Here is a 14,196-nt window from a genome sequence, read left to right on the forward strand (position 1 = left end):
CATGTAATGTAATGTTAACTTTATATATGTTGCTACAGGCTCACAATCGCTGCACTGCTGATGGCATGCCCTGACTTTTTAAGTATGCTACACTGGAGTCTACTTGCCCACCGTTACTTGTTATTGTATGGGATTTTACCTGGATGTGTTGTTCGGTGGTCTCCCTAGGATCCTGGGTGACTCTGTTAACACTTGTTCTGTCGGGCTCCTCCTGGCCTACACCTCACCCCTTTCCACTTGGGTATTATGGATTGGCCTCAATGGTGTCCTGGTGTGATGATAATTTAATTCCCTCCCACATTGAGGCCAAGTCTTACAGCCACCACAGGGGTATGGCTGCAGCCTCGCAGACTAAGAAAATGGTAAGAGAACAATACCTTAACTAAAAACAGATTGACCACTGCATAGGACCTCCTGAGATGGGGTGCACTCTATCCCCATGTAGCTTCATGTCATGGTTGTACTCATGTTGAGCCTGTGCTTTATTTCACCTATCACCTGGCCACATATTATAGTGTCCTGAACAGCATTTCTCCATGCTACAAGATGCTTACAATTCTGCCAACTCCCTTCCGGGAAGCTTTGGGTCCACAGATGCTCCATCAGGATGATAGAAATTGGAGTGTTCCCAGATGAAGCCCTCCCCTCTGTGGGTTGCAACAGTGCCCACTGGGCTGCCTTCTCCCAGTCACAGCTGATCTGTGTGCTCCTGTGGGGGTCACTGTGGGTGCTGGTGAGCAGTGTTGAGTCTGGGCCCCTTGGACCATCAATTGCCAAGTTGACTGCCTGGATCTCAAGTTGCTGCCTGGATTGTTTCCTGGTGCTGGCCAGCTGATCTGGGTGTCCTCAGACTTTCCAGGGTGCTGTGCCCTGGAGAGAGCCTCTAGTTTCCTGTTGGCAGTTTGTTGTGCACCCAGGTCTTCCCTCGATGCTTCAGCGGTGGGAAGACTGCCTCTCTGGGTGTGTTACCTCTACAAGGATTCACCAGCTCTTTTCTGACTGCAGGGAAAGCAGCCAGCTCTGATGCCAGTGCTCCCATGTCTCTCTCCCTCAGCTCAGGAGCCATCCTGGACTCCTTTTATGTCCAGAGTCTCCAACCATGGTGCCAGTTGACTTGCCTGCAGATCAGCCACCTGGATGCTAGTTCCATGGTGAGTTGGTGTAAGCCAGCTACAATATGTACCAAAAAGTAAATAACAAGTCTAAGCTCAAAATCTAGCCACCAACTATCATATCCTGTGTCTTGCACCTAATGTTTCTATTGATGTATCCCAAAACTATATTTGCCTCTTCTGTGGTTGTATCACACTGAAGACGCGTACTGAATCTGTGATCTACCAAGACTCCCAAGTCCTTTTCCATAGTGCTGCCAGGTGTCATTCATATGATATTTGTGTATTTTACTATTCCTCCAAAAGCGTGTAGCACTTTGTATTTGTTTAGGCTAAAATTCATCCAGTCAGGTCTAGCCCAACTTTCCAATTTGTTGACATTTTTCTGAAATATGCTCACATCCTCCAGTGTGTTCACAATCCTTCCCACTTTCATGTCATCTGCAAACTTGCCCAGGAAGCTTTCTATGGCAGCATCAAAGTCCTTAATGAACATGCTGAACAGCACTGGGCCCAGGACAGACCCCTGTGAGACTCCAGTCAAAACTTCCTGCCATTCTGACATGGACCTATTAATTACCCTTTGCTTGTGGCTATTGAGGCAATTATCTATCCAACCTGTAGTAGTTTTATCCAGCACATATTTGTTTATGAGAAGGTTGTGTGGGACCTTTTCAAAAGCCTTGCTAAAGTCTAGATGTACTATAGCCACAGCATTCCGTTCATCCACCCAAGTAGTTATTTTGTCAAAGGAGGAGATCAAGTTTGTCTGACATGATTTATTTTTCATAAATCCATGCCGGCTGCTTGAAATCAGCCTTTTCACCTCCACATGTTTGCAAATGTATCCTCAGCATATGCTCCAGTAACTTCCCAGGTATCAAGATGAGGCTAACAAGTCTATAGTTCCCTGGGTCCTTCTTCTTGCCTTATTTTTAGACAGGGGCACTACATTGGTCCCTTTCAAGTCCTGTGGTTCCTGGTCTGTCTCCTACAAGTTCATGAAGATCATTGTCAAGGGCTCTGAGATCTCTGCTGTTAGTTCCTTCATGGCTCTGGGATGAAGCTCATCCAGCCCTCCTGACCTGAATTCAATCAGACCCAACAAAAGCTCTCTGACTGCCTCTTTTGTTATTTTCTCCCTCAGCTTCCTCCACTCCTTATCCAGATGCTCCTTATTATGTGTTTGGCTGCAGCTTAATTTTTTTTGTCAAAACTAAGGCACAAGGGCTGTTCAGTAGGTCTACTTTCTTTGCATCTTTGGTTAGGAGGTCCTCCTGGATTGTTAACAGAGGAACCACAGCTTCCTTGGTCCTTCTTTTCTGGCATATTTATAGAACCTTTTCTTATTGTCTTTAACCTCCTTTGCCAAGTTCAGCTTGTTCTTTATCTTTGCCTTCCTGATTTTGTCCTTTGCTCTTTACTGGTATGCTTCCTTGGTGCCTTCTCATTCTTCCATTGTCTGTATGCTTTCCTTTGGATTTGAGGCATTTTAGATGCTGCTTGTGCAGGCATATGGGTCTATTGCCTTTCATCTTGTGCTTCCAAGTTACTTATCATTTTCACATCCTCCACCAATTCTTCCCTGTTCATCAGAACAAGATCCAAGTTAGATGATCTTCTAGGTGCATCATCCACACAAGTCAAGACCTGGTATGACAATTTATGTTTGGCTGCATTATTCTTCTAGTAGATGTCCAGAAAATTGCAGACTCCGATCCCATAGCTTCTGTGGAAAATTGCCAGCTGCTTGAATAGTGCCTTACCCATCTCCTTTACCTGATTAGGTGGCCTATTATAAATCCCCACCATTATATCAGTGTTACATCTTTCACCTTTCATCCTCACCCAAATGCATTCTGCTGTGCTCTATTCTTCCTCCTGAACCAGGGAAGAAGCTGTTCCATTAGGTCTCAGTGGGTGTGTCTACACATGATGCTGCATTGCCATAGTAACATGCTATGGTGATGTAGCATTGTTGGGTAAAAACTGTGATGCTGCAGCTATGTCACCATAGTGATGCACTCACTTGGTCACTGGTGATGTAGCAGCTAAAAATAACCATGCACCCTGCAGAATGGCACAGTACAGGATGTTTCTGCACCATCACTTAGTACTTTCAAAAGGAAGTACTAAATGATGGTACAGTAACAACAGTGCCATAGGGACATGTGTAAACATGTCCACTAATGCCAGTCAGATCATAAGTCCTTTCACAGGCTGCAGCTTCAGGTTCATCTAATTTATTCTTCAAGCTTCTTACACTTGTATACATTCATCAGATGTATTTTGTATTTTGGCCTACTCACTTCCTTTCTGTACCACTTGTTGCAGTCCTATAGCTCTCTGGCCCTTTCCCAGAGTTTAGCTGATTCTTCAAGACCTTTCCCCCCTGTACTATGTCCTCTGTTGCTGGAGGGTTTATCACCACCCCCCATGGAACCTAGTTTGTCCTATTCAAGTCTCACATAATCTCTGATTTTTGCCTGACAGAGGCAAACAATGCACTTGGAGGTGGAAAGCCCCAGAGTTTGTAAAATCAGTTTTTTATGTTCAGATTGTATGTGCAGCAAAGGCTTTTGTTGCTACTGAGTTTCATGCTAATTGCCTATGGCTAAGATGACAACAAGGTTCTCAGTAAGCAGTGTTTGTCAACAGAAGAGAAAGCTACAGGAGCTTTGGAGAGGAAGGAAAAAAGACAACGAGACAGCTTGCAAAGTTGCTAGTCGCTGCAGAGTTGAGATAGAAACAGAGACGGTTGGAAATGACCTTCTTCTGTGCCTTTATTCAGCCCACATCTCTGACCTTCTAAAATCTATCCCACCTCATTTGAAATAATGATACTCTGGGATTGGAACATAGCAACCCTGGTGATTGAGAGAGAGTTTCTTATATAGCTACACAAGTCTTTGAAAATGAGCAAAGTGACAGGTTTTCTTTATATTTAGAGGAGTAATTAACAGCAGGGTCTTACATTTTAAACAATGACCACTATCATTGAGAATCAATTTAAAAACAAAGTCCTGACACCTTGTCATTAAAGATTCCATGGTGATTTTCTTTGGGTATTTTGTTTTGGCATGAGTAAAAGTAATTAGTCCCAGTGTTTTGGTTGAATTCCATTTTGGATAATTAAGTACATTGTTCCCGCTGAAATATTCTGAGTTTCTCTTCTCCACTCCTAAACTGTAATAAAATGTTTCTTTCTACTGTTTAAATGCCTGATGCATTTTGCCACTGACAAGGCATCATTTCAGGAGTACACAAAAGATTTTTATTAAAAAGCAAACAAACAAACAAACAAAAAATGTTGCAAAGTGCTTGGGGATTTTTCCTGATAAACAGAGTTCTATAAGTGAAATGCAAGATCCTTACCAGCAGTTAATATGGGTGCTTCAATTTGTAAAACATTTTATTGTACATTTGAAACAGCCTATCAAGGCATATTTTCTTATGTTAAAAATACAAAATAATTTTACTCAAACATCATGATGATAAGACACAAAGAAAAGAACTGTAGGGATGAATAGACTTTTCCCTGACTTTTCATAGCTTTCTTTCTCCCCATAGCATTGGTTAAGGATGGTATCAACTTTAACTTTCCAGATTTTGCCGGTTTGTGCCAGAGCATTGCTTTTAACTTCTGTTACTTAATGGAGAGAAATCTCCGGTCAGTCACTAATCTGCTGGGGATCAAAGGTTGGTGGAGGAAATTGAATTCAACATCAAAACAGATCTTCTGTGAAATTTAATTTTCCTCTCTAGGGTTTCCTTTGAAACTCTAAGAATCTCTCTCCTCCCTTTTATTTTAAGTCCCAGACTGTGACTGTGAGAAGTGACCTTCTAAATGTGGGAGGCTGGATGTCCAAGGCTTACTTTATTCCCCACACAGAAAGACAAATGACTCCCTTCTATTCAACACCAAAAATACTTTCCATAGCTGAAGAATTCAAGACATAATTTTCCTGAACTTGGAGTTTGACAGCATGTTTACACTACACAATGCAGCACAATACCAAGAAGCCTGAGTACATTATAAATGAACTAGTTCTGGTACCAAAAAATGGCTGTGTTAACACAGAGCTCTGAATGGACTAATTTGCTCAGCAGGGAGAGCCAGCTCAGATCCTCTATATTGCACCATGTCTTGGAGCATAGAAATGCCTTTGGTTTGATTGCTCAAATAGAGGAAGGACTAGAATTACTTGCTAGACTCAGACAAAGTAGTGACAAATCAGGATGTGTCTGCAGCTTTCAAGAAATGCGTCTTAGCTCATAGTTAATTATTGAAAGGATAATAATGAAAAGTAGTAATTGAAAGGACAGTAATGAAAATGAGGGCCAAATCCTAAAGCTAGTCTATAAACATAATGCTTAGGAGTTCAGTACTAATGTTGATTATAGATGTAGGCCCTGGAATTATGTCTATAACAGGGTGAGTGTTCTTGTGAATCTTTAGAATCCTATATATATATATGTATAATACACACACACACACACACACACGCGCGCGCTTTGTTGCCAAAAATATATGCCTTTATCATCACCTCACAAATCTCAACAGGGTTTTCACTTAACAAGGAGACTCATCCAGAGAGAGAGAGATCACACTTAGAAAGAGCCACCAAGATACCAGAGTTGCTGCGGTACAAAAAGAAAATCCCCATGAATCACACACATTAGCTATTAGGGCTGTACGAAACAGCACCGTTTTGTTTTGATGCCTGTTTCACCATTTCAAAGGGACAGTGTTTCGTTTCATTGTTGTTTTTCATTTCGAAACACTGTCCCATTTCATTTCATCGAAACTTTCGCTGTTTTGACATTTCCCCCATAGGCTATAATGGGGAATCATGAAAATGCCTAAAACTTTTTTATTTCTTGCCTGATTTTGATGAAACTTGCAGGGATGATAGCCCCTTCTGAGGGTATGAAGTCTGCCAAGTTTTAAGAAGATAGATGTGGCTGTCTCTGGGAAACTGTACCTCAAACTCTTCAAAACACAACCCCTGACACTTGCTGGCAGTGGCAGCCTCCTCTCATCCAGCGCACAAATCCAGGGGCCCACACCCCTGAGAGGAGTCTAGCACAGCCTGGCAGCCCTCCCAGGGGTGCGAGTCCTTGTATCTTCACACCAAATGAGAGAAGGCTGCCTTGTCACCCGGGACTGGTGCTGGGCATGGGCTGCAGCCAGCACCAGAAAAATTGCTGCATCCTCTCATCTGGCATGCAGATCTGGGCGCTTGCACCTGCAGGAGGAGTCTAGCACAGCCTGGCAGCCCTCCTGGGGGTGCAAGCCCCTGGATCTGCACCCTGGATGAGAGGATGCTGCCCTGGGACTGGCTCTGGGCATGGGCTGCACCCAGCACCGGAGAAAATTGCTGCTGCTTCCTGTCCCAGGCAGCAGTGGCAGCCTCCCCACATCAGGCATGCAAAACTGGGGGCCCAGGGAAGAGTCCAGCAAAGCTGAGCAGCCCTCCTAGGGTTGCAAGCCCCCAGATCTGTGTACCAGATGAGAGGAGGCAGTAATTTTTTTATAGTGCTGGGCACACCCCATGCCCAGCACCAGACCCAGGCAACAGGGCAGCCTCCTCTCATCTGGGGTGCAGATCTGGGGGCTTGCATCTCAGGAGGGCTGCCAGACTGTGCCAAAGTCCTCCCAGGGGTGCAAGCCCCCAGATCTGTAAGCCAGATGAGGGGAGGCTGCCACTGCTGCCTGGGACATGCGGCAGCAGCAATTTTCTCTGGTGCTGGGTGCAGCCCATGCCCAGCACTGGTCCCAGGTGGCAGAGGCAGCCTCCTCTCATCTGGGGTGCAGATCTGGGGTCTCACACTACCAGGAGGACTGCTCGGCTGTGCCAGACTCCTCCTGGGAGTATGAGCCCCCAGATCTGTGCGCCAGATGAGAGGAGGCTGCTGCTGCCACCTGGGACTGGTGCTGAAGCCAAGGAACCCCAACTTTGAAACTCAAAATGTTTTGAAACTTTTGGAGTGCTTTGAGTACCCTCATTTCATTTTGAAGCTGTTTCAAAGCTTTTTGTTTCATTTTGATTTCACTTTTTGAAGCTCAAAATGCATCAAAACAGCTTCAAAATGAAGCACCCCATGAAATTTTGCACAGCCCTATTAGTTATGGCATACCATCCTTCCCCAGAACCTATATGGAAAATCCTCAAACAATTGCAAACCATACTACAAGACAACCAAATTCTTAAAGATATCTTTCCAGAACCACCCATCCTAGCCTTTAAATAAATACTGAACCTCACCAATCTCATCATCAGAAGCAAACTTCCTATGGCCCAAAACACACCGAATGAATCCAAACCATGCCAGGACAAGAAATGTAAAACCTGTCAACACATCTCCACCGCTCCCACAATAATTACATCCCACAGCAGAACCATCATCATTCTTGAATCTTAAACCTGTACCACCAGAAATGTAATATCTCATCCAGCGCACTAAATGCCCTGATGGAAAATACGTAGGAGAAACCAAACAACAACTGCCTACCAGAATGAACGCATACCGGAAATGTATCAAAGACAAAAATACCCAATTACCTGTTGGTGTACACTTCTCACAAGACAACCACTCTCTCTCCAATCTCTGTTTTATCATCAAAGGGAACTTACAAAACACTTTTGTAGATGAGCTTATGAACCTCACTTCATAAAGCTACTGGATATAAAAAAATCATGGACTAAATGTAGACATTGGATTTATGGCATATTATAACCTGCCTGCCATCTGATAACCCCAGGTAACCTGTCTGCATTTTACCAGCTATATTCTATCACCAGGTCAACATTTCCCCTCCGACCTGTCTCACACCTATGGTCTCCCATGGCCTCTGATTTTTCACTGCCATGCATTTGCATTTGCATTTTGCCAGACCTGCATTTTGCATATTCGCTTCTATTCCATCCAGGAGAACACAAAACAGCAGCAGACCCTCCCTAAGCCTGAAAACGAGTATTTGTGCCCAAAAGCTTGTAAAGAACATTTTGTCCAACTATTTAGTTGGTCTAATAAAAAATATCACATATACCCAGAGAAACTTGTCTGGGTACCATTCAATTACTCAAAGATCAGATAGGAAATATATGTAACCTTTCAATTATATACATGAACTGTACACCCAAGAGGCTAATGTCTTCAACCTTTGCTGCCCCCATTCATCTGTCCCTCTCCCATCATGTTCTATGCTTGCAATTTCTATTGCTTTCAATGAAACTTCTTAAAATTGTAATATTAAGCACTAGACTTTAGAACCCCCATACGGCAAGATCCAAAGAAAGGCTTAGGTAGCAAAAATGCAATTTACACAATCATAGGGTTGGAAGAGTGCTCAAGAGTCATCTGGACCCAATCCATGCATGAGTGTTATTTTTAAAGCAGTCCTGCCTAACAAATGCCTACTCAGCCTCCTCTTTAAAAACAAACAAACAAAAGAAGGAACTTCTACAACTTCCTTGGCCAATCATTTTCATTTCCTTACTGTCCTAAAAGTAAGGAAAGTTTTTCCTAAAATCTAATCTATACCTGCTTTTCTGCAATTCAAAGACATTGCTTTGTGTCCTGCCTTCTGTGACAGGGAAGAACAGTTGTTCTTTTTCTTCTTTACAGCAGTCTTTCATTTTTCTGAAATTATTTTCATGCCTCCCATTAATCTCCTTTTCTCTAAGCTAAACTACCTTGCTTTCTCAACTTTTCCTCCTAGGGCTTTCCTCCCAAGCCCTTTAACATTGTTGTCTCTTATGCCTGGACCTTCCTCAACTTGTCCATATCTTTCTTAAAATGTGAAGTAGGCAACGACACCCAATACTCAAGATGAGAACTATCCAGCACCAAGTTGAGTAGTAGTACCATATCCCATGTCTTACATCTAACCTATCTTTTGATGCAGCCAAAGTTATAGTTGCATTTTTTTTGGCAATTGAATCACATATTAAACTATGATCCACGAAATCCCCTAGATCAGTGTTTCCCATCCATTGTGTCACAGCACAAAAGTGTGCCATCAGAAATGAACAGGTGTGTTGCAGAATTTTACTACGGCAATGAGCTACAATAGGTATGAGGATGGTGAATGCCTTAACCAGCGTGCCGCGGAAAATGTTTATTAATGTAAGTGTGCCTTGGGCTGGAAAAGGTTGGAAACACTGCCCTAGATCCTTCTTATTCTGTATTTGTTCATTTGGTTATTCTTTCCTAGACATAGCACCTTACATTTGCTGTTATTGAACTTGATTCTGTTGCCTCTAGCCCAGCTAATTTATCAGGATGCATTTGAATTTTACTCCTACTCTCTAGATTGCTGGCAATCCTTCACTGTTTTGTGTCATCTGCAAACTTGATCAGAAGCACTCTTATTTCAACAGCACCAGACCCAGGTGGAACCTGTTTTGAATGTTTCTGATATTCCAACATTGATCTATTTATAATTACCCTTTTGCTTGTGGTTATTGAGCCAATTATGTAACCATACTATAGTAACTTTATCTAGCCCATGTTTCTCCAAAATACTTATTAAAGTTCAAGTATACTATGTCCCTTGCATTCCCTTCATCCAGTTTCCTTTTAAGTTGCTCATTCTTTTGCCATTCTATTACTTTATAAGTTATTTTGTTCTCTTGTTTTTAAGCCACCCTTCAACTTCATTGGGACAGGCTGCATATACATATGAATGAATGAGAACAAACGAACGAATGAAAAAACAAACGCTTTGCTAAAGAAAATCAAGTTAGTCTGGCATGATTTACAAATCTTAACAAATCCTAGCTGGCTGCTATTGATCACCCTTTCCTCTTTCAGATGTTTATAAACTGACTTTATCATTTGTTCTAGTATCTTCTTAGGTATTGAAGTCAGGCTGACATATAATTCCCTGCACTCCCACATCCATGCTGACAACCCCCTCATAGACCTGGGTGTTGGAGCACCTGCTCTGCTTGAACTGGTGCTGCACCTCTGCCTCACCCCACAGCACCATGAGTTTATCCATCTCCTCCTGTGACCAATTGAGGCCCCAGGTGGTGGGCATGGGCATGCGCATGCACATGGATGTTGGCGAGGACATCGTCTTTGTGGGTCCTGTGTTGGCTCTCTAGGCCTCTGCACGGCTGTTCCTGTGCAGCCAGGCCTGGGCAGCTGCCTGCAGCACTCAGCACAGAGGCCCAGCATGGGACTGGCAGCTGTATGCCTGAGGCAATGCCTTGCAACACCTGCAGGTCCCGGGAAGGATCCTGGGTGTAGGCAACAGGCAGGTGGAGCTGGCCCTGGCAGCCAAAAGCTGTCTGCAGCTGAGACTGCGGGCAGGCAGGCCTTGCTAGATCCTGCAGCAGCCTGCAGGCCTGGACAGTGCTGGCCTGGTAGATGCATAGCATTGCGGTGCCAGGCGGCAGTGCTGGAGTGCAGGCAGGCTGGGGCAGCTGGCCTGTGGCCTGCCCAGGGGCACATAGAGACTTGGAGTGGCCTCAGGCTCACTGCTGATGTGCCCCAGGCTCAAAATCCCCACAGGCTTTTAAAGGCATGAAGCAGCCCTGCCTTGGGGTAGGAGAGGTTCCCAGCCTAGAGCCCAAGGGCTTGCCTCAGGCCAGCCCCCTAATGATGGAGCTGACCTGGGAGTAAATGTCTACCTGTGTATTACTGAGCAATAAATAATCTGTTTTTAGATTCTTCTGCATTTGCAGGTATCAAATTTACTCACAATTAGTTTTTACTCTGTGGTAAGCATGAGCATGTGTAGACACACATGCTTACTGTGCAGTTAAGCATCTTGTGTCAACGTGCCCTGTAAGACTTCCGTCAGATATCAGAAAAGTTAAAATCCCCCAGTTAAGTCTCTGACTTAAAATGTAGGTGAACTGAATGAGTAAAGTCTGAATGAGTGATCCACAAAATCCTTGATTCACTGCTTAGCCACCTGAGTCTAAAAGTGCCTGGGATTTTACCACTGAAGTTACCTGAGAGCTTCTGCTGCTGGGCATGCTGCCATCTTGGCTGAACGTGCTGCTTTCTATGGTGTTTCCTCAGGCTGTTTCAGATTCAGAAACTAGGTGTCCATGTACCTGTGACCCCCATATGTTCGATGTGCTCCGAATACAATATGCTCTGAGTACATCTAATGCTTATTGATAGAATTGAGTTCAGCACAAAACACAGAAGACATGGCTAACACTCAAAACCACATTGCTCTTAGGATCACTATCAAGACTCAAACCTCACTACAATTTCCTGTTGAAGCTGTGCAACAACCAGGAACCAGTGAGTGAGTGAAAAGCTCCATAAAGAATCATGACTGAAAGCTCAATGATCAGGGTACTTACCTAGGATTTTTGTCTGTGCTCTTGAGACAGTTTATTTATTTTCTCCGGTGACTTTTGATAAACAGTGAAAGAAGGCACCTAAGCTACACAGAGAAGTGGTATTTAAAATACATGTCTTTCTCTTCAACCCCTCTCCCCCCTACACACACACACACTTGCACTGTCTATAAAATTCTTCCTTTGTTTACAGTCACATAAATATTTACTAATTTCAAAATATTTGATTACAGGGGTGTAGGGTGTAGCCGTGTTGGTCCAAGGACATAGGCAGACAAGGTTCCTTGGGTGAATCTGATATCTTTTATTAGACCAACCCAAACAGTTGGAAAATAATTATTAAGCAAGCTGTCGGGTTCAAAAACCCTTTGTCAGGCTAAGGAAGTTTCAGCAGTTGGTGTGTGCTCTTCCTGGATGGAATGAAAAGTAAAGAAGCCAGTGGCTGGGCTGGTATGCATACTAATTTAGAGAATGTGCTTGCTTCTTTTTTTCACGCCACTTACCTGTTCATTTCTTTCCCTCCTCATTATTAAGTAAAGAATAAATCAGCTTTTTCATTACAATATTCTTTTGGAAAATTCATTTCTTTTATGTGCTCCCACATTTGTCAATGAGAAGAGTTGAACTATGACATCTTTTCACTAAATTTTGACATTTTATTTTTAGAAGGTAAAACTATGGGTCTCTTTGATAACCCTAAATTCACACTTTGATCTTGGGTTTGATAATCTTGCTAAAAGAAATAGTGTTATGATTTCCAGTTCATCTTGTCTTCTATGCTACTTGTACTTCTATGTTACTATCTTGCAATAGTATTCACACGTTTAAATTGCTTTTTTTTTGCTAAATATTTATGCATATCCCAGGTTCTACCCAAGTAAACTTTTTCAGTTTCTTCCCAGAAGTTTCTTTTCTCCCCTCTGCAAATTGTCTCTCTCAGCACCAGGAGTGCACTAAAACCAGTTCCAAACTCCCCTGGGCTGAGACTGATAATCTGGTGAATTGTGGATCCCAGCTGCCAGACATTGCTGAGCCAGCTGGAGACTCCAGTGTGGTCCTAGGGCTGGGGCAGCTGTCAACCAAGCCCAGCCATGCAGCCAGCATCAGGGTTCATGGTGGGGAACCCTGACAAACATTCAATTTAAGGTGTAATGGAAACCAGCCACAAAATATTTCCTATATTTTGTGGTGCCATTAAGTGCTTGAACAGGTGGTTGGGTTACTATTTAAGAGATGATTAATGGGTTAATAATGTCTCAAGTGTAACATCTGCCAGGGGCTCTTCACAGCTTTTATTTTTAGAGTGGAAGCCATTCATGGAGGGAATTGTTCCTTTTCCATGCTTGTAAGCACGGGTAACTGATGCCTCCTGAATCTGAGGGGGCAGCAGTGGAGCAAGACCGGGGGTGGGGGGAGGTCCCCCAGTGGCCGGTCACTGAGCACAGCAGTGGCACAGCAGTGGCAGAAGTGCCAGCACTTCTCAATGTGACACTGCAGTGGCAGAAGTGCCTCTGGGGGAGCCTATTTTAGGGGGGGCACTAGCCCCCCATGCTCCCCCTACATGTTGCCTATGCCTGTATAGTATCTAGCACATTGGGGTCTGTAACAGGGGGCCTTCTTAGGGCTGACTTCCTAGTGGCCCGCCCATCTGTTTCTGGGCTAACCACCCGCCTTCTCACCCTCCACGTCTTGTTGGTAATTAATAGTTTACTTGATCTTAATAAGCGGGAGGCTGCCCATTTCTTGCCCCGATGCCAGGGGGCGCTATCTGCGGCTCTGTTCCTCCCCTACACCACAGCCCAAGCCTTGTAGATGGCATCCAGATATTCTCACAATCACCGCCCCACTCTGGGCCCCATAATCCTAGTGTTGAACCCCTCTATGATACCTCCAATCTGGCGGCCTAATCTGCCTTCATCCTGGGCAGCATAGCTCCCTGAACTGTTTTCCCCTTCCAGGTGTGGTCCCCCTGGGACCTTTGGTTCACTAGCCCTGGCCCACCTTGAGGCCAGTCAGAACCCCAGGCCCTCAGCACTTGGGCGTTCCTTGCAGTGGGCCCCTGGCCCTTTGACCCTTCCAGTCCTGGTCACAGCATTGACCAGTCAGGGAATGTTCAGACAGGTGCAAGTCTATGGCCTCATTCACTTTCTCTGGGGGTCCACCCTCCAGACGCTACAAAGGGGTAACCCACCCAGTTGTGGGGGCTAGGGGTTAAGGCACCCCAACCCGCCTTTCACTGGGGTGGTAACTGGCCTGTATTTCCTGGAGACTCCCGCACCACCAGGCCATCCACTCCTAGAAGGATGCAGTTTTAGGTCATGCCCAGAACCAGGAGCCTCCTGACCATCCCCTACAGCTCCTGCCCTTACCTCCAGTTGATACCTGTAACCAGGTGATATTGTTGCCTCGCCTCCAGCAGCAAAACTGCCCTGTTTATATGAGCAGCTCTAGGTTCAAAGTGGCTGCCCTCATCAGGCACCTGGCAGCTGCTAGCTTCAGGCCCTTAAAGTGGCAGGCACAAACAGTGCCCTGCCACACGGTCCAAATGGCAATTCGAGCCCTTTGATGCTAACATATTATTCATTCCTTTGCTTTATGTTCTTACAAATCAATACACATGGCAATCTTTCACTTTTAATAAATAGGCTCACTGTGTCCAGTTTTCTCTGGTCAGCTTTCCTTTACTGTGTTCATTTGATTTTTTCCCCTTATATCTGCTTCTATTTTGTGCCTTTTCTTTGTGAGTGACTTCT

The sequence above is a fragment of the Alligator mississippiensis genome, chromosome 4, assembly GCF_030867095.1.
Source record: "Alligator mississippiensis isolate rAllMis1 chromosome 4, rAllMis1, whole genome shotgun sequence".
Lineage (NCBI taxonomy): Eukaryota > Metazoa > Chordata > Crocodylia > Alligatoridae > Alligator > Alligator mississippiensis.